Source organism: Delphinus delphis, unplaced genomic scaffold, assembly GCF_949987515.2.
Source record: "Delphinus delphis unplaced genomic scaffold, mDelDel1.2 scaffold_46, whole genome shotgun sequence".
NCBI lineage: Eukaryota > Metazoa > Chordata > Mammalia > Artiodactyla > Delphinidae > Delphinus > Delphinus delphis.
The window spans coordinates 1,035,171-1,058,419 of NW_027192667.1; positions in this window are offsets into that span (position 1 = coordinate 1,035,171).

The window sequence follows — 23,249 nt, forward strand, 5'->3', positions numbered from 1 at the left end:
GGGTTAGGATTAGCGGACGGGTGAGGGTCAGGCTTCGGGGAAGGGTTAGGGTTAGGGTTCGGGCTAGAGTTAGGGTTAGGGGACGGGGACGGTTTAGGGTCCAGGTGAGGGTACGGCAACGCCTTAGGGGAGCGTGCGTGTGAAGGTGTGGGTTAGTGTCAGCGTACGAGTTAGGATTAGGGGACGGGTGAGGGTCAGGCTTCGGGGAAGGGTTAGGGTTAGGGTTAGGGGACGGGGACGGTTTAGGGTCCAGGTGAGGGTACGGCAACGCTTTAGGGGGAGCGTGCGTGTGAGGGCGCGGGTTAGTGTTAGCGTACGGGTTAGGATTAGGGGAAGGGTGAGGGTCAGGCTTCGGGGAAGTGTTAGGGTTAGGGTTCGGGCTAGGGTTAGGGTTAGGGGACGGGGACGGTTTAGGGTCCAGGTGAGGGTACGGCAACGCTTTAGGGGGAGCGTGCGTGTGAGGGCCCACGTTAGTGTTAGCGTACCGGTTAGGATTAGGGGACGTGTGAGGGTCAGGCTTCGGGGAAGTGTTAGGGTTAGGGTTCGGGCTAGGGTTAGGGTTAGGGGACGGGGACGGTTTAGGGTCCAGGTGAGGGTACGGCAACGCTTTAGGGGGAGCGTGCGTGTGAGGGCGCGGGGTAGTGTTAGCGTACGGGTTAGGATTAGGGGACGGGTGAGGGTCAGGCTTCGGGGAAGGGTTAGGGTTAGGGTTCGGCCTAGGGTTAGGGTTAGGGGACGGGGACGGTTTAGGGTCCAGGTGAGGGTACGGCAACGCTTTAGGGGGAGCGTGCGTGTGAGGGCGTGGGTTAGTGTTAGCGTACGGGTTAGGATTAGGCGACGGGTGAGGGTCAGGCTTCGGGGAAGGGTTAGGGTTAGGGTTCGGGCTAGGGTTACGGTTAGGGGACAGGGACGGTTTAGGGTCCAGGTGAGGGTACGGCAACGCTTTAGTGGGAGCGTGCGTGTGAGGGCGCGGGTTAGTGTTAGCGTACGGGTTAGGATTAGGGGACGGGTGAGGGTCAGGCTTCGGGGAAGGGTTAGGGTTAGGGTTCGGGCTAGGGTTAGGGTTAGGGGACGGGGACGTTTTAGGGTCCAGGTGAGGGTACGGCAACGCTTTAGGGGGAGCGTGCGTGTGAGGGCGCGGGTTAGTGTTACCGTACGGCTTAGGATTAGGGGACGGGTGAGGGTCAGGCTTCGGGGAAGGGTTAGGGTTAGGGTTAGGGGACGGGGACGGTTTAGGGTCCAGGTGAGGGTACGGCAACGCTTTAGGGGGAGCGTGCGTGTGAGGGCGCGGGTTAGTGTTAGCGTACGGCTTAGGATTAGGGGACGGGTGAGGGTCAGGCTTCGGGGAAGGGTTAGGGTTAGGGTTCGGGCTAGGTTTAGGGGACGGGGACGGGGACGGTTTAGGATCCAGGTGAGGGTACGACAACGCTTTAGGGGGAGCGTGCGTGTGAGGGCGCGGGGCAGTGTTAGCGTACGGGTTAGGATTAGGGGACGGTTGAGGGTCAGGCTTCGGGGAAGGGTTAGGGTTAGGGTTCGGGCTAGGGTTAGGGTTAGGTGACGGGGACGGTTTAGGGTCCAGGTGAGGGTACGGCAACGCTCTAGGGGGAGCGTGCGTGTGAGGGCGCGCGTTAGTGTTAGCGTACGGGTTAGGATTAGGGGATGGGTGAGGGTCAGGCTTCGGGGAAGGGTTAGGGTTAGGGTTCGGGCTAGGGTTAGGGTTAGAGGACGGGGACGGTTTAGGGTCCAGGTGAGGGTACGGCAACGCTTTAGGGGGAGCGTGCGTGTGAGGGTGTGGGTTAGTGTTAGCATACGGGTTACGATTAGGGGACGGGTGAGGGTCAGGCTTTGGGGAAGGGTTAGGGTTAGGGTTAGGGGACGGGGACGGTTTAGGGTCCAGGTGAGTGTACGGCAACGCTTTAGGGGGAGTGTGCGTGTGAGGGCGCGGGTTAGTGTTAGCGTACGGCTTAGGATTAGGGGACGGGTGAGGGTCAGGCTTCGGGGAAGGGTTAGGGTTAGGGTTAGGGGACGGGGACGGTTTAGGGTCCAGGTGAGGGTACGGCAACGCTTTAGGGGGAGCGTGCGTGTGAGGGCGCGGGGTAGTTTTAGCGTACGGGTTAGGATTAGCGGACGGGTGAGGGTCAGGCTTCGGGGAAGGGTTAGGGTTAGGGTTGGGGCTAGGGTTAGGGTTAGGGGACGGGGAAGGTTTAGGGTCCAGGTGAGGGTACGGGAACGTTTTAGGGGGAGCGTGTGTGTGAGGGCGCGGGTTAGTGTTAGCGTATGGCTTAGAATTAGGGGACGGGTGAGGGTCATGCTTCGGGGAAGGGTTAAAGTTAGGGTTCGGGCTAGGGTTAGGGTTAGGTGACGGGGACGGTTTAGGGTCCAGGTGAGGGTACGGAAACGCTTTAGGGGGAGCGTGCGTGTGAGGGCGCGGGGTAGTGTTAGCGTACGGGTTAGGATTAGGGGACGGGTGAGGGTCAGGCTTCGGGGAAGGGTTAGGGTTAGGGTTCGGGCTAGGGTTAAGGTTAGGGGACGGGGACGGTTTAGGGTCCAGGTGAGGGTACGGCAACGCTTTAGGGGGAGCGTGCGTGTGAGGGCGTGGGTTAGTGTTAGCGCACGGGTTCGGATTAGGGGACGGTTGAGGGTCATGCTTCGGGGAAGGGTTAGGGTTAGGGTTCGGGCTAGGGTTAGGGTTAGGTGACGGGGACGGTTTAGGGTCCAGGTGAGGGTACGGCAACGCTTTAGGGGGAGCGTGCGTGTGAGGGCGCGGGGTAGTGTTAGCGTACGGGTTAGGATTAGCGGACGGGTGAGGGTCAGGCTTCGGGGAAGGGTTAGGGTTAGGGTTCGGGCTAGGGTTAGGGTTAGGTGACGGGGAAGGTTTAGGGTCCAGGTGAGGGTACGGCAACGTTTTAGGGGGAGCGTGTGTGTGAGGGCGCGGGTTAGTGTTAGCGTATGGCTTAGAATTAGGGGACGGGTGAGGGTCATGCTTCGGGGAAGGGTTAAAGTTAGGGTTCAGGCTAGGGTTAGGGTTAGGTGACGGGGAAGGTTTAGGGTCCAGGTGAGGGTACGGCAACGCTTTCGGGGGAGCGTGGGTGTGAAGGCGTGGGTTAGTGTTAGCGTACGGGTTAGGATTAGGGGACGGGTGAGGGTCAGGCTTCGGGGAAGGGTTAGGGTTAGGGTTCGGGCTAGGGTTAGGGTTAGGGGACGGGGACGGTTTAGGGTCCAGGTGAGGGTACGGCAACGCTTTAGGGGGAGCGTGCGTGTGAAGGCGCGGGTTAGTGTTAGCGTACGGGTTAGGATTAGGGGACGGATGAGGGTCAGGCTTCGGGGAAGGGTTAGGGTTAGGGTTCGGGCAAGGGTTAGGGTTAGGGGACGGGGACGGTTTAGGGTCCAGGTGAGGGTACGGCAACGCTTTAGGGGGAGCGTGCGTGTGAGGGCGCGGGTTAGTGTTAGCGTACGGCTTAGGATTAGGGGACTGGTGAGGGTCAGGCTTCGGGGAAGGGTTAGGGTTAGGGTTCGGGCTAGGGTTAGGGTTAGGGGACGGGGACGGTTTAGGGTCCAGGTGAGGCTACGGCAACGCTTTAGGTGGAGCCTGCGTGTGAGGGCGCGGGTTAGTGTTAGCGTACGTGTTAGGATTAGACGACGGGTGAGGGTCAGGCTTCGGGGAAGGGTTAGGGTTAGGGTTCGGGCTAGGGTTAGGGTTAGGGCACGGGGACGGTTTAGGGTCCAGGTGAGGGTACGGCAACGCTTTAGGGGGAGCGTGCGTGTGAGGGCGCGGGTTAGTGTTAGCATACGGGTTAGGATTAGGGGACGGGTGAGGGTCAGGCTTCGGGGAAGGGTTAGGGTTAGGGTTCGGGCTGGGTTAGGGTTAGGGGACGGGTAAGGTTTAGGGTCCAGGTGAGGGTATGGCAACGCTTTAGGGGGAGTGTGCGTGTGAGGCCGCGGGTTAGTGTTAGCGTACGGCTTAGGATTAGGGGACGGGTGAGGGTCAGGCTTCGGGGAAGGGTTAGGGTTAGGGTTCGGGCTAGGGTTAGGGTTAGGGGACGGGGACGGTTTAGGGTCCAGGTGAGGGTACGGCAACGCTTTAGGGGGAGCGTGCGTGTGAGGGCGCGGGTTAGTGTTAGCGTACGGCTTAGGATTAGGGGACGGGTGAGGGTCAGGCTTCGGGGAAGTGTTAGGGTTAGGGTTAGGGGACGGGGACGGTTTAGGGTCCAGGTGAGGGTACGGCAACGCTTTAGGGGGAGCGTGCGTGTGAGGGCGCGGGGTAGTGTTAGCGTACGGGTTAGGATTAGGGGACGGGTGAGCGTCAGTCTTCGGGGAAGGGTTAGGGTTAGGGTTCGGGCTAGGGTTAGCGTTAGGTGACGGGGAAGGTTTAGGGTCCAGGTGAGGGTATGGCAACGTTTTAGGGGGAGCGTGTGTGTGAGGGCGCGGGTTAGTGTTAGCGTATGGCTTAGAATTAGGGGACGGGTGAGGGTCATGCTTCGGGGAAGGGTTAAAGTTAGGGTTCAGGCTAGGGTTAGGGTTAGGTGACGGGGAAGGTTTAGGGTCCAGGTGAGGGTACGGCAACGCTTTAGGGGGAGCGTGGGTGTGAGGGCGTGGGTTAGTGTTAGCGTACGGGTTAGGATTAGGGGACGGGTGAGGGTCAGGCTTCGGGGAAGGGTTAGGGTTAGGGTTCGGGCTAGGGTTAGGGTTAGGGGACGGGGACGGTTTAGGGTCCAGGTGAGGGTACGGCAACGCTTTAGGGGGAGCGTGCGTGTGAAGGCGCGGGTTAGTGTTAGCGTACGGGTTAGGATTAGGGGACGGATGAGGGTCAGGCTTCGGGGAAGGGTTAGGGTTAGGGTTCGGGCTAGGGTTAGGGTTAGGGGACGGGGACGGTTTAGGGTCCAGGTGAGGGTACGGCAACCCTTTAGGGGGAGCGTGCGTGTGAGGGCGCGGGTTAGTGTTAGCGTACGGCTTAGGATTAGGGGACTGGTGAGGGTCAGGCTTCGGGGAAGGGTTAGGGTTAGGGTTCGGGCTAGGGTTAGGGTTAGGGGACGGGGACGGTTTAGGGTCCAGGTGAGGCTACGGCAACGCTTCAGGTGGAGCCTGCGTGTGAGGGCGCGGGTTAGTGTTAGCGTACGGGTTAGGATTAGGCGACGGGTGAGGGTCAGGCTTCGGGGAAGGGTTAGGGTTAGGGTTCGGGCTAGGGTTAGGGTTAGGGGACGGGGACGGTTTAGGGTCAAGGTGAGGGTACGGCAACGCTTTAGGGGGAGCGTGCGTGTGAGGGCGCGGGTTAGTGTTAGCGTACGGGTTAGGATTAGGGGACGGGTGAGGGTCAGGCTTCGGGGAAGGGTTAGCGTTAGGGTTCGGGCTAGGGTTAGGGTTAGGGGACGGGGACGGTTTAGGGTCCAGGTGAGGGTATGGCAACACTTTAGGGGGAGCGTGCGTGTGAGGGCGCGGGTTAGTGTTAGCGTACGGGTTAGGATTAGGGGACGGGTGAGGGTCAGGCTTCGGGGAAGTGTTAGGGTTAGGGTTAGGGGACGGGGACGGTTTAGGGTCCAGGTGAGGGTACGGCAACGCTTTAGGGGGAGCGTGCGTGTGAGGGCGCGGGTTAGTGTTAGCGTACGTGTTAGGATTATGGGACGGGTGAGGGTCAGGCTTCGGGGAAGTGTTAGGGTTAGGGTTCGGGCTAGGGTTAGGGTTAGGGGACGGGGACGGTTTAGGGTCCAGGTGAGGGTACGGCAACGCTTTAGGGGGAGCGTGCGTGTGAGGGCGCGTGTTAGTGTTAGCGTACTGGTTAGGAGTAGGTGACGGGTGACGGTCAGGCTTCGGAGGAGGGTTATGGTTAGGGGACTGGGACGGTTTAGGGTCCAGGTGAGGATACGGCAATGCTTTAGGGGGAGCGTGCGTGTGAGGACGTGGGTTAGTGTTAGCGTACGGCTTAGGATTAGGGGACGGGTGAGGGTCAGGCTTCCGGGAAGGGTTAGGGTTAGGGTTCGGGCTAGGGTTAGGGTTAGGTGACGGGGACGGTTTAGGGTCCAGGTGAGGGTACGGCAACGCTTTAGGGGGAGCGTGCGTGTGAGGGCGCGGGTTAGTGTTAGCGTACGGGTTAGGATTAGGGGACGGGTGAGGGTCAGGCTTCGGGGAAGGGTTAGGGTTAGGGTTAGGGGACGGGGACGGTTTAGGGTCCAGGTGAGGGTACGGCAACGCTTTAGGGGGAGCGTGAGTGTGAGGGCGCGGGTTAGTGTTAGCGTACGGCTTAGGATTAGGGGACGGGTGAGGGTCAGGCTTCGGGGAAGGGTTAGGGTTAGGGTTCGGGCTAGGGTTAGGGTTAGGGGACGGGGACGGTTTAGGGTCCAGGTGAGGGTACGGCAACGCTTTAGGGGGAGCGTGCGTGTGAGGGCGCGGGGTAGTGTTAGCGTACGGGTTAGGATTAGGGGACGGGTGAGGGTCAGGCTTCGGGGAAGGGTTAGGGTTAGGGTTCGGGCTAGGGTTAGGGTTAGGGGACGGGGACGGTTTAGGGTCCAGGTGAGGGTACGGCAACGCTTTAGGGGGAGCGTGCGTGTGAGGGCGCGGGTTAGTGTTAGCGTACGGCTTAGGATTAGGGGACGGGTGAGGGTCAGGCTTCGGGGAAGGGTTAGGGTTAGGGTTCGGGCTAGGGTTAGGTTTGGGGAAGGGGACGGTTTAGGGTCCAGGTGAGGGTACGGCAACGCTTTAGGGGGAGCGTGCGTGTGAGGGCGCGGGTTAGTGTTAGCATACGGGTTAGGATTAGGGGACGGGTGAGGGTCAGGCTTCGGGGAAGGGTTAGGGTTAGGGTTCGGGCTAGGGTTAGGGTTAGGGGACGGGGATGGTTTAGGGTCCAGGTGAGGGTACGGCAACGATTTAGGTGGAGTGTGCATGTGAGGGCGGGGGTTAGTGTTAGCGTACGGGTTAGGATTAGGGTCGGGTGAGGGTCAGGCTTCGGGGAAGGGTTAGGGTTAGGGTTCGGGCTAGGGTTAGGGTTAGGGGACGGGGACGGTTTAGGGTCCAGGTGAGGGTACGGCAACGCTTTAGGGGGAGCGTGCATGTGAGGGCGTGGGTTAGTGTTAGCATACGGGTTAGGATTAGGGGACGGTTGAATGTCAGGCTTCGGGGAAGTGTTAGGGTTAGGGTTCGGGCTAGGGTTAGGGTTAGGGGACGGGGACGGTTTAGGGTCCAGGTGAGGGTACGGCAACGCTTTAGGGGTAGCGTGCGTGTGAGGGCGCGGGTTAGTGTTAGCGTACGGGTTAGGATTAGGGAACGGGTGAGGGTCAGGCTTCGGGGAAGGTTTAGGGTTAGCGTTCGGGCTAGGGTTAGGGTTACGGGACGGGGACGGTTTAGGGTCCAGGTGAGGGTACGGCAATGCTTTAGGGGGAGCGTACGTATGAGGGCGCGGGTTAGTGTTAGCGTACGGTTTAGGATTAGTGGACGGTTGAGGGTCATATTCGGGGAAGGGTTATGGTAAGAGTTCGGGCTAGGGTTAGGGTTAGGTGACGGGGACGGTTTAGGGTCCAGGTGAGGGTACGGCAACGCTTTAGGGGGAGCGTGCGTGTGAGGGCGTGGGGTAGTGTTAGCGTACGGGTTAGGATTAGGGGACAGGTGAGGGTCAGGCTTCGGGGAAGGTTTAGGGTTAGGGTTCGGGCTAGGGTTAGGGTTAAGGGACGGGGACTGTTTAGGGTCCAGGTGAGGGTACGGCAACGCTTTAGGGGGAGCGTGCGTGTGAGGGCGCGGGTTAGTGTTAGCGTACGGCTTAGGATTAGGGGACGGGTGAGGGTCAGGCTTTGGGGAAGGGTTAGGGTTAGGGTTCAGGCTAGGGTTAGGGGATGGGGACGGTTTAGGGTCCAGGTGAGGGTACGGCAACGCTTTAGGGGGAAAGTGCGTGTGAGGGCGCGGGTTAGTGTTAGTGTACGGGTTAGGGTTAAGGGACGGGTGAGGGTCAGGCTTCGGGGAAGGGTTAAGGTTAGGGTTCGTGCTAGGGTTAGGGTAAGGGGACGAGGACGGTTTAGGGTCCAGGTGAGGGTACGGCAACGTTTTATGGGGAGCGTGCGTGTGAGGGCGCGGGTTAGTGTTAGCGTACGGGTTAGGATTAGGGGACGGGTGAGGGTCAGGCTTCGGGGAAGGGTTAGGGTTAGGGTTCGGGCTAGGGTTAGGGTTAGGGTTAGGGGACGGGGACGGTTTACGGTCCAGGTGAGGGTACGGCAACGCTTTAGGGGGATCATGCGTGTGAGGGCGCGGGTTAGTGTTAGCGTACGGGTTAGGATTAGGGGACGGTGAGGGTCAGGCTTCGGGGAAGGGTTAGGGTTAGGGTTCGGGCTAGGGTTAGGGTTAGGGGACGGGGACGGTTTAGGGTCCAGGTGAGGGTACGGCAACGCTTTAGGGGCAGCGTGCGTGTGAGGGCGCGGGTTAGTGTTAGCGTACGGGTTAGGATTAGTGGACGGGTGAGGGTCAGGCTTCGGGGAATGGTTAGGGTTCGGGCTAGGGTTAGGGTTAGGGGATGGGGACGGTTTAGGGTCCAGGTGAAGGTACGGCAACGCTTTAGGGGGAGCGTGCGTGTGAGGGCGCGGGTTAGTGTTAGCGTACGGGTTAGGATTAGGGGACGGGTGAGGGTCAGGCTTCGGGGAAGGGTTAGGGTTCGGGCTAGGGTTAGGGTTAGGGGACGGGGACGGTTTAGGGTCCAGGTGAGGGTACGGCAACGCTTTAGGGGGAGCGTGCGTGTGAGGGCGCGGGTTAGTGTTAGCGTACGGGTTAGGATTAGGGGAAGGGTAAGGGTCAGGCTTCGGGGAAGGGTTAGGGTTAGGGTTCGGGCTAGGGTTAGGGTTAGGGCACGGGGACGGTTTAGGGTCCAGGTGAGGGTACGGCAACGCTTTAGGGGGAGCGTGCATGTGAGGGCGCGGGTTAGTGTTAGCGTACGGGTTAGGATTAGGGGACGGGTGAGGGTCATGCATTGGGGAAGGGTTAGGGTCAGTGTTCGGGCTAGGGTTAGGGTTAGGGGACTGGGACGGTTTAGGGTCCAGTGGAGGGTACGGCAATGCTTAAAGGGGAGCGTGCGTGTGAGGGCGCGGGTTAGTGTTAGCGTACGGGTTAGGATTAGGGGACGGTTTAGGGTCATGCTTCGGGGAAGGGTTAGGGTTAGGGTTCGGGCTAGGGTTAGGGTTAGGTGACGGGGACGGTTTAGGGTCCAGGTGAGGGTACGGCAACGCTTTAGGTGGAGCGTGCGTGTGAGGGCGCGGGGTAGTGTTAGCGTACGGGTTAGGATTATGGGACGGGTGAGGATCAGGTTTCCGGGAAGTGTTAGGGTTAGGGTTCGGGCTAGGGTTAGGGTAAGGGGACGGGGACGGTTTAGGGTCCAGGTGAGGGTACGGCAACGCTTTAGGGGGAGCGTGCGTGTGAGGGCGCGGGTTAGCGTTAGCGTACGGGTTAGGATTAGGGGACGGGTGAGGGTCAGGCTTCGGGGAAGGGTTAGGGTTAGGGTTCGGGCTAGGGTAAGGGTTAGGGGACGGGGATGGTTTAGGGTCCAGGTGAGGGTACGGCAACGCTTTAGGGGGAGAGTGCGTGTGAGGGCGTGGGTTAGTGTTAGCGTACGGCTTAGGATTAGGGGACGGGTGCGGGTCAGGCTTCGGGGAAGTGTTAGGGTTAGGGTTCAGGCTAGGGTTAGTGTTAGGGGACGGGGACCGTTTAGTGTCCAGGTGAGGGTACGGCAACGTTTTAGTGGGAGCGTGCGTGTGAGGGCGCGGGGTAGTGTTAGCGTACGGGTTAGGATTATGGGACGGGTTAGGGTCAGGCTTCGGGGAATGGTTAGGGTTCGGGCTAGGGTTAGGGTTAGGGGACGGGGACGGTTTAGGGTCCAGGTGAAGGTACGGCAACGCTTTAGGGGGAGCGTGCGTGTGAGGGCGTGGGTTAGTGTTAGCGTACGGGTTAGGATTAGGGGACGGGTGAGGGTCAGGCTTCGGGGAAGGGTTAGGGTTAGGGTTCGGGCTAGGGTTAGGGTTAGGGGACGGGGACGGTTTAGGGTCCAGGTGAGGGTACGGCAACGCTTTAGGGGGAGCCTGCGTGTGAGGGCGCGGGTTAGTGTTAGCGTACGGGTTAGGATTAGGGGACGGGTGAGGGTCAGGCTTCGGGGAAGGGTTAGGTTTAGGGTTCGGGCTAGGGTTAGGGTTAGGGGACGGGGACGGTTTAGGGTCCAGGTGAGGGTACGGCAATGCTTTAGGGGGAGCGTGCGTGTGAGGGCGCGGGTTAGTGTTAGCGTACGGGTTAGGATTAGGGGACGGGTGCGGGTCAGGCTTCGGGGAAGGTTTAGGGTTAGGGTTCGGGCTAGGGTTAGGGTTAGGGGACGGGGACGGTTTAGGGTCCAGGTGAGGGTACGGCAACGCTTTAGGGGGAGCGTGCGTGTGAGGGCGCGGGTTAGTGTTAGCGTACGGGTTAGGATTAGGGGACGGGTGAGGGTCACGCTTCGGGGAAGGGTTAGGGTTAGGGTTCGGGCTAGGGTTAGGGTTAGGGGACGGGGACGGTTTAGGGTCCAGGTGAGGGTACGGCAACGCTTTAGGGGGAGCTTGCGTGTGAGGGCGCGGGTTAGTGTTAGCGTACGGGTTAGGATTAGGGGACGGGTGAGGGTCAGGCTTCGGGGAAGTGTTAGGGTTAGGGTTCGGGCTAGGGTTAGGGTTAGGGGATGGGGACGGTTTAGGGTCCAGGTGAGGGTATGGCAACGCTTTAGGGGGAGCGTGCATGTGAGGGCGCGCGTTAGTGTTAGTGTACGGCTTAGGATTAGGGTACGGGTGAGGGTCAGGCTTCGGAGAAGGGTTAGGGTTAGGGTTCGGGCTAGGGTTAGGGTTAGGGGACGGGGACGGTTTAGGGTCCAGGTGAGGGTACGGTAACGCTTTAGGGGGAGCGTGCGTGTGAGGGCGCGGGTTAGTGTTAGCGTACGGGTTAGGATTAGGGGACGGGTGAGGGTCAGGCTTCGGGGAAGGGTTAGGGTTAGGGTTCGGGCTAGGGTTAGGGTTAGGGGACGGGGACGGTTTAGGGTCCAGGTGAGGGTACGGCAATTCTTTAAGGGGAGCGTGCGTGTGAGGGCGCGGGTTAGTGTTAGCGTACGGGTTAGGATTAGGGGACAGTTGAGGGTCATGCTTCGGGGAAGGGTTACGGTTAGGGTTCGGGCTAGGGTTAGGGTTAGGGTACGGGGACGGTTTAGGGTCCAGGTGAGGGTACGGCAACGCTTTAGGTGGAGCGTGCGTGTGAGGGAGCGGGGTAGTGTTAGCGTACGGGTTAGGATTATGGGACGGGTGAGGATCAGGTTTCCGGGAAGTGTTAGTGTTAGGGTTCGGGCTAGGGTTAGGGTAAGGGAACGGGGACTGTTTAGGGTCCAGGTGAGGGTACGGCAACGCTTTAGGGGGAGCGTGCGTGTGAGGGCGCGGATTAGTGTTAGCGTACGGGTTAAGATTAGGGGACGGGTGAGGGTCAGGCTTCGGGGAAGGGTTAGGGTTATGGTTCGGGCTAGGGTAAGGGTTAGGGGACGGGGATGTTTTAGGGTCCAGGTGAGGGTACAGCAACGCTTTAGGGGGAGAGTGCGTGTGAGGGCGTGGGTTAGTGTTAGCGTACGGCTTAGGATTAGGGGACGGGTGCGGGTCAGGCTTCGGGGAAGTGTTAGGTTTAGGGTTCAGGCTAGGGTTAGTGTTAGGGGAGGGGGACGGTTTAGTGTCCAGGTGAGGGTACGGCAACGTTTTAGTGGGAGCGTGCGTGTGAGGGCGCGGGGTAGTCTTAGCGTACGGGTTAGGATTATGGGACGGGTTAGGGTCAGGCTTCGGGGAATGGTTAGGGTTCGGGCTAGGGTTAGGGTTAGGGGACGGGGACGGTTTAGGGTCCAGGTGAAGGTACGGCAACGCTTTAGGGGGAGCGTGCGTGTGAGGGCGCGGGTTAGTGTTAGCGTACGGATTAGGATTGGGGACGGGTGAGGGTCAGGCTTCGGGGAAGGGTTAGGGTTAGGGTTCGGGCTAGGGTTAGGGTTAGGGGACGGGGACGGTTTAGGGTCCAGGTGAGGGTACGGCAACGCTTTAGGGGGAGCTTGCGTGTGAGGGCGCGGGTTAGTGTTAGCGTACGGGTTAGGATTAGGTGACGGGTGAGGGTCAGGCTTCGGGGAAGTGTTAGGGTTAGGGTTCGGGCTAGGGTTAGGGTTAGGGGATGGGGACGGTGTAGGGTCCAGGTGAGGGTACGGCAACTCTTTAGGGGGAGCGTGCATGTGAGGGCGCGCGTTAGTGTTAGCGTACGGCTTAGGATTAGGGCCGGGTGAGGGTCAGGCTTCGGAGAAGTGTTAGGGTTAGGGTTCGGGCTAGGGTTAGGGTTAGGGGACGGGGACGGTTTAGGGTCCATTGAGGGTACGGTAACGCTTTAGGGGGAGCGTGCGTGTGAGGGCGCGGGTTAGTGTTAGCGTACGGGTTAGGATTAGGGGACGGGTGAGTGTGAGGCTTCGGGGAAGGTTTAGGATTTGGGTTCGGGCTAGGGTTAGGTTTAGGGGACGGGGACGGTTTAGGGTCCAGGTGAGGATACGGCAACGCTGTAGGGGGAGCGTGCATGTGAGGGCGCGGGTTAGTGTTAGCGTACGGGTTAGGATTAGGGGACGGGTGAGGGTCAGGCTTCGGGGAAGGGTTAGGGTTAGGGTTCGGGCTAGGGTTAGGGTTAGGGGACGGGGACGGTTTAGGGTCCAGTTGAGGGTACGGCAACGCTTTAGGGGGAGCGTGCATGTGAGGGCGCGGGTTAGTGTTAGCGTACAGGTTAGGATTAGGGGACGGGTGAGGGTCAGGCTTCGGGGAAGGGTTAGGGTAGGGTTCGGACTAGGGTTAGGGTTAGGGGACGGGGACGGTTTAGGGTCCAGGTGAGGGAACGGCAACGCTTTAGGGGGAGCGTGCATGTGAGGGCGCGGGTTAGTGTTAGCGTACGGGTTAGGATTAGGGGACGGGTGAGTGTCAGGCTTCGGGGAAGGGTTAGGGTTAGGGTTCGGGCTAGGGTTAGGGTTAGGGGACAGGGACGGTTTAGGGTCCAGGTGAGGGTACGGCAACGCTTTAGGGGGAGCGTGCGTGTGAGGGCGCGGGTTAGAGTTAGCGTACGGGTTAGGATTAGAGGACGGGTGAGGGTCAGGCTTCGGGGAAGGGTTAGGGTTAGGGTTCGGGCTAGGGTTAGGGTTAGGGGACGGGGACGGTTTAGGGTCCAGGTTAGGGTACGGCAACGCTTTAGGGGGAGCGTGCGTGTGAGGGCGCGGGTTAGTGTTAGCGTACGGGTTAGGATTAGTGGATGGGTGAGGGTCAGGCTTCGGGGAAGGGTTAGGGTTTGGGTTCGGGCTAGGGTTAGGGTTAGGGGACGGGGACGGTTTAGGGTCCAGGTGAGTGTACGGCAACGCTTTAGGGGGAGCATGTGTGTGAGGGCGCGGGTTAGTGTTATCGTACGGGTTAGGATTAGGGGAAGGGTGAGGGTCATGCATCGGGGAAGGGTTAGGGTTAGGGTTCGGGCTAGGGTTAGGGTTAGGGGACGGGGACGGTTTAGGGTCCAGGTGAGGGTACGGCAATGCTTTAAGGGGAGCGTTTGTGTGAGGGCGCGGGTTAGTGTTAGCGTACGGGTTAGGATTAGGGGACAGTTGAGGGTCAGGCTTCGGGGAAGGGTTAGGGTTAGGGTTCGGGCTAGGGTTAGGGTTAGGTGACGGGGACGGTTAAGGGTCCAGGTGAGGGTACGGCAATGCTTTAGGTGGAGCGTGCGTGTGAGGGCGCAGGGTAGTGTTAGCGTACGGGTTAGGATTAGGGGACGTTTGCGGGTCATGCTTCGGGGAAGGGTTAGGGTTAGGGTTCGGGCTAGGGTTAGGGTTAGGTGACGGGGACGGTTTAGGGTCCAGGTGAGGGTACGGCAACGCTTTAGGTGGAGCGTGCGTGTGAGGGCGCGGGGTAGTGTTAGCGTACGGGTTAGGATTATGGGACGGGTGAGGATCAGGTTTCCGGGAAGTGTTAGGGTTAGGGTTCGGGCTAGGGTTAGGGTAAGGGGACGGGGACTGTTTAGGGTCCAGGTGAGGGTACGGCAACGCTTTAGGGGGAGCGTGCGTGTGAGGGCGCGGGTTAGTGTTAGCATACGGGTTAGCATTAGGGGACGGGTGAGGGTCAGGCTTCGGGGAAGGGTTAGGGTTAGGGTTCGGGCTAGGGTAAGGGTTAGGGGACGGGGATGGTTTAGGGTCCAGGTGAGGGTACGGCAACGCTTTAGGGGAAGAGTGCGTGTGAGGGCGTGGGTTAGTGTTAGCGTACGGCTTAGGATTAGGGGACGGGTGCGGGTCAGGCTTCGGGGAAGTGTTAGGGTTAGGGTTCAGGCTAGGGTTAGTGTTAGGGGACGGGGACGGTTTAGTGTCCAGTTGAGGGTACGGCAACGTTTTAGGGGGAGCGTGCGTGTGAGGGCGCAGGGTAGTGTTAGCGTACGGGTTAGGATTATGGGACGGGTTAGGGTCAGGCTTCGGGGAATGGTTAGGGTTCGGGCTAGGGTTAGGGTTAGGGGACGGGGACGGTTTAGGGTCCAGGTGAAGGTACGGCAACGCTTTAGGGGGAGCGTGCGTGTGAGGGCGTGGGTTAGTGTTAGCGTACGGGTTAGGATTAGGGGACGGGTGAGGGTCAGGCTTCGGGGAAGGGTTAGGGTTAGGGTTCGGGCTAGGGTTAGGGTTAGGGGACGGGGACGGTTTAGGGTCCAGGTGAGGGTACGGCAACGCTTTAGGGGGAGCGTGCGTGTGAGGGCGCGGGTTAGTGTTAGCGTACGGGTTACGATTAGGTGATGGGTGAGGGTCAGGCTTCGGGGAAGGGTTAGGGTTAGGGTTCGGGCTAGGGTTAGGGTTAGGGGACGGGGACGGTTTAGGGTCCAGGTGAGGGTACGGTAACGCTTTAGGGGGAGCGTGCGTGTGAGGGCGCGGGTTAGTGTTAGCGTACGGGTTAGGATTAGGGGACGGGTGCGGGTCAGGCTTCGGGGAAGGTTTAGGGTTAGGGTTCGGGCTAGTGTTAGGGTTAGGGGACGGGGACGGTTTAGTGTCCAGGTGAGGGTACGGCAACGCTTTAGGGGGAGCGTGCGTGTGAGGGCGCGGGTTAGTGTTAGCGTACGGGTTAGGATTAGGCGACGGGTGAGGGTCAGGCTTCGGGGAAGGGTTAGGGTTAGGGTTCGGGCTAGGGTTAGGGTTAGGGGACGGGGACGGTTTAGGGTCCAGGTGAGGGTACGGCAACGCTTTAGGGGGAGCTTGCGTGTGAGGGCGCGGGTTAGTGTTAGCATACGGGTTAGGATTAGGGGACGGGTGAGGGTCAGGCTTCGGGGAAGTGTTAGGGTTAGGGTTCGGGCTAGGGTTAGGGTTAGGGGATGGGGACGGTTTAGGGTCCAGGTGAGGGTACGGCAACGCTTTAGGGGGAGCGTGCGTGTGAGGGCGCGCGTTAGTGTTAGCGTACGGCTTAGTATTAGGGGACGGGTGAGGGTCAGGCTTCGGAGAAGGGTTAGGGTTAGGGTTCGGGCTAGGGTTAGGGTTAGAGGACGGGGACGGTTTAGGGTCCAGGGGAGGGTACGGCAACGCTTTAGGGGGAGCGTGCGTGTGAGGGCGCGGGTTAGTGTTAGCGTACGGGTTAAGATTAGGGGACGGGTAAGGGTCAGGCTTCCGGGAAGGGTTAGGTTTAGGGTTCGGACTAGGGTTAGGTTTAGGGGACGGGGACGGTTTAAGGTCCAGGTGAGGGTACGGCAACGCTTTAGGGGGAGCGTGCGTGTGAGGGCGCGTTTTAGTGTTAGCGTACGGGTTAGGATTAGAGGACGGGTGAGGGTCAGGCTTCGGGGAAGGGTTAGGGTTAGGGTTCGGGCTAGGGTTAGGGTTAGGGGACGGGGACGGTTTAGGGTCCAGGTGAGGGTATGGCAACGCTTTAGGGGGAGCGTGTGTGTGAGGGCGCGGGTTAGTGTTAGCGTACGGGTTAGGATTAGGGGACGGGTGAGGGTCAGGCTTTGGGGAAGGGTTAGGGTTAGGGTTCGGGCTAGGGTTAGGGTTAGGGGACGGGGACGGTTTAGGGTCCAGGTGAGGGTACGGCAACGCTTTAGGGGGAGCGTGCGTGTGAGGGCGCGCGTTAGTGTTAGCGTTCGGTTTAGGATTAGGGGACGGGTGAGGGTCAGGCTTCGGGGAAGTGTTAGGGTTAGGGTTCGGGCTAGGGTTAGGGTTAGGGGACGGGGACGGTTTAGGGTCCAGGTGAGGGTACGGCAACGCTTTAGGGGGAGCGTGCGTGTGAGGGCGTGGGGTAGTGTTAGTGTACGGGTTAGGATTAGGGGACGGGTGAGGGTCAGGCTTCGGGGAAGGGTTAGGGTTAGGGTTCGGGCTAGGGTTAGGTTTAGGGGACAGGGACGGTTTAGGGTCCAGGTGAGGGTACGGCAACGCTTTAGGGGGAGCGTGCGTGTGAGGGCGCGCGTTAGTGTTAGCGTACGGGTTAGGATTAGGGGACAGGTGAGGGTCAGGCTTTAGGGAAGGGTTAGGGTTAGGGTTCGGGCTAGGGTTAGGGTTAGGTGACGGGGACGGTTTAGGGTCCAGGTGAGTGTACGGCAATGCTTTAGGGGGAGCGTGTGTGTGAGGGCGCGGGTTAGTGTTATCGTACGGGTTAGGATTAGGGGACGGGTGAGGGTCATGCATCGGGGAAGGGTTAGGGTTAGGGTTCGGGCTAGGGTTAGGGTTAGGGGACGGGGACGGTTTAGGGTCCAGGTGAGGGTACGGCAATGCTTTAAGGGGAGCGTGCGTGTGAGGGCGCGGGTTAGTGTTAGCGTACGAGTTAGGATTAGGGGACAGTTGAGGGTCATGCTTCGGGGAAGGGTTAGGGTTAGGGTTCGGGCTAGGGTTAGGGTTAGGTGACGGGGACGGTTAAGGGTCCAGGTGAGGGTACGGCAATGCTTTAGGTGGAGCGTGCGTGTGAGGGCGCAGGGTAGTGTTAGCGTACGGGTTAGGATTAGGGGACGTTTGAGGGTCATGCTTCGGGGAAGGGTTAGGGTTAGGGTTCGGGCTAGGGTTAGGGTTAGGTGACGGGGACGGTTTAGGGTCCAGGTGAGGGTACGGCAACGCTTTAGGTGGAGCGTGCGTGTGAGGGCGCGGGGTAGTGTTAGCGTACGGGTTAGGATTATGGGACTGGTGAGGATCAGGTTTCCGGGAAGTGTTAGGGTTAGGGTTCGGGCTAGGGTTAGGGTAAGGGGACGGGGACTGTTTAGGGTCCAGGTGAGGGTACGGCAACGCTTTAGGGGGAGCGTGCGTGTGAGGGCGCGGGTTAGTGTTAGCGTACGGGTTAGGATTAGGGGACGGGTGAGGGTCAGGCTTCGGGGAAGGGTTAGGGTTAGGGTTCGGGCTAGGGTAAGGGTTAGGGGACGGGGATGGTTTAGGGTCCAGGTGAGGGTACGGCAACACTTTAGGGGGAGAGTGCGTGTGAGGGCGTGGGTTAGTGTTAGCGTACGGCTTAGGATTAGGGGACGGGTGCGGGTCAGGCTTCGGGGAAGTGTTAGGGTTAGGGTTCAGGCTAGGGTTAGTGTTAGGGGACGGGGACGGTTTAGTGTCCAGGTGAGGGTACGGCAACGTTTTAGTGGGAGCGTGCGTGTGAGGGCGCGGGGTAGTGTTAGCGTACGGGTTAGGATTAGGGGACGGGTGAGGGTCAGGCTTCGGGGAAGGGTTAGGGTTAGGGTTCGGGCTAGGGTTAGGGTTAGGGGTCGGGGACGGTTTAGGGTCCAGGTGAGGGTACGGCAACGCTTTAGGGGGAGCTTGCGTGTGAGGGCGCGGGTTAGTGTTAGCGTACGGGTTAGGATTAGGGGACGGGTGAGGGTCAGGCTTCGGGGAAGTGTTAGGGTTAGGGTTCGGGCTAGGGATAGGGTTAGGGGATGGGGACGGTTTAGGGTCCAGGTGAGGGAACGGCAACGCTTTAGGGGGAGCGTGCATGTGAGGGCGCGCGTTAGTGTTAGCGTACGGCTTAGTATTAGGGGACGGGTGAGGGTCAGGCTTCGGAGAAGGGTTAGGGTTAGGGTTCGGGCTAGGGTTAGGGTTAGGGGACGGGGACGGTTTAGGGTCCAGGGGAGGGTACGGCAACGCTTTAGGGGGAGCGTGCGTGTGACGGCGCGGGTTAGTGTTAGCGTACGGGTTAAGATTAGGGGACGGGTAAGGGTCAGGCTTCCGGGAAGGGTTAGGTTTAGGGTTCGGGCTAGGGTTAGGGTTAGGGGACGGGGACGGTTTAAGGTCCAGGTGAGGGTACGGCAACGCTTTAGGGGGAGCGTGCGTGTGAGGGCGCGTTTTAGTGTTAGCGTACGGGTTAGGATTAGGGGACGGGTGAGGGTCAGGCTTCGGGGAAGGGTTAGGGTTAGGGTTCGGGCTAGGGTTAGGGTTAGGGGACGGGGACGGTTTAGGGTCCAGGAGAGGGTATGGCAACGCTTTAGGGGGAGCGTGTGTGTGAGGGCGCGGGTTAGTGTTAGCGTACGGGTTAGGATTAGGGGACGGGTGAGGGTCAGGCTTTGGGGAAGGGTTAGGGTTAGGGTTCGGGCTAGGGTTAGGGTTAGGGGACGCGGACGGTTTAGGGTCCAGGTGAGGGTATGGCAACACTTTAGGTGGAGCGTGCGTGTGAGGGCGCTCGTTAGTGTTAGCGTTCGGGTTAGGATTAGGGGACGGGTGAGGGTCAGGCTTCGGGGAAGGGTTAGGGTTAGGGTTCGGGCTAGGGTTAGGGTTAGGGGACGGGGACGGTTTAGGGTCCAGGTGAGGGTACGGCAACGCTTTAGGGGGAGCCTGCGTGTGAGGGCGCGGGTTAGTGTTAGCGTACGGGTTAGGATTAGGGGACGGTTGAGGGTCATGCTTCGGGGAAGGGTTAGGGTTAGGGTTCGGGCTAGGGTTAGGGTTAGGGGACGGGAACGGTTTAGGGTCCAGGTGAGGGTACGGCAACGCTTTAGGGGTAGCGTGCGTGTGAGGGCGCGGGGTAGTGTTAGCGTACGGGTTAGGATTAGGGGACGGGTGAGGGTCAGGCTTCGGGGAAGGGTTAGGGTTAGGGTACGGGCTAGGGTTAGGGTTAGGGTACGGGGAAGGTTTAGGGTCCAGGTGAGGGTACGGCAACGTTTTAGGGGCAGCGTGTGTGTGAGGGCGCGGGTTAGTGTTAGCGTATGGCTTAGGATTAGGGGACGGGTGAGGGTCATGCTTCGGGGAAGCGTTAAAGTTAGGGTTCGGGCTAGGGTTAGGGTTAGGTGACGGGGACGGTTTAGGGTCCAGGGGAGGGTACGGCAACGCTTTAGGGGGAGCGTGCGTGTGAGGGCGCGGGGTAGTGTTAGTGTACGGGTTAGGATTAGGGGACGGGTGAGGGTCAGGCTTCGGGGAAGGTTTAGGGTTAGGGTTCGGGCTAGGGTTAGGGTTAGGGGACGGGGACGGTTTAGAGTCCAGGTGAGGGTACGGCAACGCTTTAGGGGGAGCGTGCGTGTGAGGGCGGGTGTTAGTGTTAGCGTATGGGTTAGGATTAGGGGACGGGTGAGGGTCAGGCTTCGGGGAAGGGTTAGGGTTAGGGTTCGGGCTAGGGTTAGGGTTAGGGGACGGGGACGGTTTAGGGTCCAGGTGAGGGTACGGTAACGCTTTAGGGGGAGCGTGCGTCTGAGGGCGCGGGTTAGTGTTAGCGTACGGGTTAGGATTAGGCGACGGGTGAGGGTCAGGCTTCGGGGAAGGGTTAGGGTTAGGGTTCGGGCTAGGGTTAGGGTTAGGGGACGGGGACGGTTTAGGGTCCAGGTGAGGGTACGGCAACGCTTTAGGGGGAGCGTGCGTGTGAGGTCGGGGGTTAGTGTTAGCGTATGGGTTAGGATTAGGGGACGGGTGAGGGTCAGGCTTCGGGGAAGGGTTAGGGTTAGGGTTCGGGCTAGGGTTAGGGTTAGGGGACGGGGACGGTTTAGGGTCCAGGTGAGGGTACGGTAACGCTTTAGGGGGAACGTGCGTGTGAGGGCGCGGGTTAGTGTTAGCGTACGGGTTAGGATTAGGCGACGGGTGAGGGTCAGGCTTCGGGGAAGGGTTAGGGTTAGGTTTCGGGCTAGGGTTAGGGTTAGGGGACGGGGACGGTTTAGGGTCCAGGTGAGGGTACGGCAACGCTTTAGGGGGAGCGTGCGTGTGAGGGCGCGGGTTAGTGTTAGCATACGGTTTAGGATTAGGGGACGGGTGAGGGTCAGGCTTCAGGGAAGGGTGAGGGTTAGGGTTCGGGCTAGGGTTAGGGTTAGGGGACGGGGACGGTTTAGGGTCCAGGTGAGGGTACGGCAACGCTTTAGGGGGAGCGTGTGTGTGAGGGCGTGGGTTAGTGTTAGCGTACGGGTTAGGATTAGGGGACGGGTGAGGGTCAGGCTTCGGGGAAGTGTTAGGGTTAGAGTTCGGGCTAGGGTTAGGGTTAGGGGACGGGGACGGTTTAGGGTCCAGGTGAGGGTACGGCAACGCTTTAGGGGGAGCGTGCGTGTGAGGGCGCAGGTTAGTGTTAGCGTACGGGTTAGGATTAGGTGACGGGTGAGGGTCAGGCTTCGGGGAAGGGTTAAGGTTAGGGTTCGGTCTAGGGTTAGGGTTAGGGGACGGGGACGGTTTAGGGTCCAGGTGAGGGTACGGCAACGCTTTAGGGGGAGCGTGCGTGTGAGGGCGCGGGTTAGTGTTAGCGTACGGGTTAAGATTAGGGGACGGGTAAGGGTCAGGCTTCCGGGAAGGGTTAGGGTTAGGGTTCGGGCTAGGGTTAGGGTTAGGGGACGGGGACGGTTTAAGGTCCAGGTGAGGGTACGGCAACGCTTTAGGGAGAGCGTGCGTGTGAGGGCGCGTTTTAGTGTTAGCGTACGGGTTAGGATTAGGGGACGGGTGAGGGTCAGGCTTCGGGGAAGGGTTAGGGTTAGGGTTCGGGCTAGGGTTAGGGTTAGGGGACGGGGACGGTTTAGGGTCCAGGTGAGGGTATGGCAACGCTTTAGGGGGAGCGTGTGTGTGAGGGCGCGGGTTAGTGTTAGCGTACGGGTTAGGATTAGGGGACGGGTGAGGGTCAGGCTTTGGGGAAGGGTTAGGGTTAGGGTTCGGGCTAGGGTTAGGGTTAGGGGACGGGGACGGTTTAGGGTCCAGGTGAGGGTACGGCAACGCTTTAGGTGGAGCGTGCGTGTGAGGGCGCGCGTTAGTGTTAGCGTACGGGTTAGGATTAGGGGACGGGTGAGGGTCAGGCTTCGGGGAAGGGTTAGGGTTAGGGTTCGGGCTAGGGTTAGGCTTAGGGGACGGGGACGGTTTAGGGTCCAGGTGAGGGTACGGCAACGCTTTAGGGGGAGCGTGCGTGTGAGGGTGCGGGTTAGTGTTAGCGTACGGGTTAGGATTAGGGGACGGGTGAAGGTCAGGATTCAGGGAAGGGTTAGGGTTAGGGTTCGGGCTAGGGATAGGGTTAGGGGACGGGGACGGTTTAGGGTCCAGGTGAGGGTACGGCAACGCTTTAGGGGGAGCGTGCGTGTGAGGGCGCGGATTAGTGTTAGCGTACGGGTTAGGATTAGGCGACGGGTGAGGGTCAGGCTTCGGGGAAGGGTTAGGGTTAGGGTTCGGGCTAGGGTTAGGGTTAGGGGACGGGGACGGTTTAGGGTTCAGGTGAGGGTACGGCAACGCTTTAGGGGAAGAGTGCGTGTGAGGGCGCGGGTTAGTGTTAGCGTACGGGTTAGGATTAGGGGACGGGTGAGGGTCAGGCTTCGGGGAAGTGTTAGGGTTAGGGTTCGGGCTAGGGTTAGGGTTAGGGGACGGGTACGGTTTAGGGTCCAGGTGAGGGTACGGCAACGCTTTAGGGGGAGCGTGCGTGTGAGGGCGCGGGTTAGTGTTAGCGTACGGGTTAGGATTAGGGGACGGGTGAGGGTCAGGCTTCGGGTCAGGGTTAGGGTTAGGGTTCGGGCTAGGGTTAGGGTTAGAGGACGGAGACGGTTTAGGGTCCAGGTGAGGGTACGGCAACGCTTTAGGGGGAGCGTGCGTGTGAGGGCGTGTGTTAGTGTTAGCGTAAGGGTTAGGATTAGGGGACGGGTGAGGGTCAGGCTTCGGGGAAGGGTTAGGGTTAGGGTTCGGGCTAGGGTTAGGGTTAGGGGACGGGGACGGTTTAGGGTCCAGGTGAGGGTACAGCAACGCTTTAGGGGGAGCGTGCAAGTGAGGGCGCGGGTTAGTGTTAGCGTACGGGTTAGGATTAGGGGACGGGGGAGGGTCAGGCTTTGGGGATGGGTTAGGGTTAGGGTTAGGGCTAGGGTTAGGGTTAGGGGACGGGGACGGTTTAGGGTCCAGGTGAGGGTACGGCAACGCTTTAGGGGGAGCGTGCGTGTGAGGGCGCGGGTTAGTGTTAGCGTACGGGTTAGGATTAGGGGACGGGTGAGGGTCAGGCTTCGGGGAAGGGTTAGGGTTAGGGTTCGGGCTAGGGTTAGGGTTAGGGGACGGGGACGGTTTAGGGTCCAGGGGAGGGTACGGCAACGCTTTAGGGGGAGCGTGCGTGTGAGGGCGCGGGTTAGTGTTGGCGTACGGGTTAAGATTAGGGGACGGGTGAGGGTCAGGCTTCCGGGAAGGGTTATGGTTAGGGTTCGGGCTAGGGTTAGGGTTAGGGGACGGGGACGGTTTAGGGTCCAGGTGAGGGTACGGCAACGCTTTAGGGGGAGCGTGCGTGTGAGGGCGCGGGTTAGTGTTAGCGTACGGGTTAGGATTAGGGGACGGGTGAGGGTCAGGCTTCGGGGAAGGGTTAGGTTTAGGGTTTGGGCTAGGGTTAGGGTTAGGGGACGGGGACTGTTTAGGGTCCAGGTGAGGGTACGGCAATGCTTTAGGGGGAGCGTGCGTGTGAGGGCGCGGGTTAGTGTTAGCGTACAGGTTAGGATTAGGGGACGGGTGAGGGTCAGGCTTTGGGGAAGGGTTAGGGTTAGGGTTCGGGCTAGGGTTAGTGTTAGGGGACGGGGACGGTTTAGGGTCCAGGTGAGGGTACGGCAACGCTTTAGGGGGAGCGTGCGTGTGAGGGCGCGGGTTAGTGTTAGCGTACGGGTTAGGATTAGGGGACGGGTGAGGGTCAGGCTTCGGGGAAGGGTTAGGGTTAGGGTTCGGGCTAGGGTTAGGGTTAGGGGACGGGGACGGTTTAGGGTCCAGGTGAGGGTACGGCAACGCTTTAGGTGGAGCGTGCATGTGAGGGCGTGGGTTAGTGTTAGCGTACGGGTTAGGATTAGGGGACGGGTGAGGGTCAGGCTTCGGTGAAGCGTTAGGGTTAGGGTTCGGGCTAGGGTTAGGGTTAGGGGACGGG